At 39.2% G+C, this 1,203-nt stretch overlaps 1 protein-coding gene across 1 annotated transcript in view; it reads right to left on the minus strand.

Annotated features, from left to right (window-relative positions):
* lamc3 (laminin, gamma 3) overlaps positions 1-1,203 on the minus strand; it is a 154,606-nt gene that overhangs the window by 22,624 nt on the left and 130,779 nt on the right. The window lies entirely within an intron of this gene.

Raw genomic sequence — 1,203 nt, forward strand, 5'->3', positions numbered from 1 at the left:
ACCATAAGCGCCCCTTCACTTGTCAGAACCTGTGTTTTTTGTTAATGTTTCTGAATCTACAAACTCTATTTTTATCCTGGAAATAATCAGATTTTAAGTCGTGACACACTCACAGCCCACTCACAGGCCACTTTATTAGGTACAGGTGCACAGCTAATCAGCCAATTACATGGCAGTAAGTCAGTGCATTTAGACATATTGTCATAGTCAACACCACCTGCTGAATATCAAATGAAACATCAGAATGGGAAGAAAGGTGATTTAAGAGACTTTGAATGTGGTGTGGTTGTTGGTGCCAGATCAGCTGGTCTGAGTATTTTACAAACTCCTGATGTACTGGGATTTTTTCCTGAGCAATCGCCTCAAGGGTTTACAGAGAATACTCCAGTAAGACACAGCTCTCTGGTTTAAAAATGCCTTATTCATGCCGGAGGTCAGAGGCGAATGGTCATGCTGCTTCAAGGCAACAGAAAATCCAATAGCTTCTTATTACAAAAAGGTATGTAGCAGTGTTAATTCTGACAGCAAATGTTTGTTTAGTTTTTTAGTCAATCTTTGGACTACAATTTCATTTAGTTTCAGTCATAATTAAGGCATCTAAATTCTATTAGCTTTAGTGAACTAAAGATTAAGATTTTAGTAGACAGAATCTTAAGTTGGTTTCCTCCGTGATTTCTATTCTTCTCTCTAACCTTACCGCACAAGGAGATTACTTCAGTTTAGATCATTTCCAAAACCCATTCCACCTTCCTGCACAACTTAATTAGTTCTGATTGGATCTTGTCTCTCCAGAATCCTTTCAGCAAAATTGTCATCATCATCATTGTCATCATCGTTTTCTTCCTTGTGTGTTCGTTTTTATTTAGTTATTGTCTTGTATTTGTCAGGAAAAACAGGTCGGTGACAAAAATGAAATTATTTTATTAACACACAACATGCCAAGACTGGAAGCAGATGAGCTGCAGCAGCAGAAGACCACACTGGGTGAACTCTCTTCAATTAAAAAACAGGAAAACTGAGGCTACAGTTCACACAGGCTTGTCAGGCAGCAACTATATTTCCTGATCTGATGAGTCTCAATTTCTGCTGCAGCAACTGGATGGTGGGCTCAGATTTTGGAGTAGCCCACATAAAAGGATGGATCCATCCTGCCTCGTACCAACAGAGGCTGGAGATTCACTTCATGGAACAAAATCCAAGGAA

The sequence above is a fragment of the Haplochromis burtoni genome, unplaced genomic scaffold, assembly GCF_018398535.1.
Source record: "Haplochromis burtoni strain Fernald_Lab_line unplaced genomic scaffold, NCSU_Asbu1 Contig_23, whole genome shotgun sequence".
NCBI classification, from domain to species: domain Eukaryota; kingdom Metazoa; phylum Chordata; class Actinopteri; order Cichliformes; family Cichlidae; genus Haplochromis; species Haplochromis burtoni.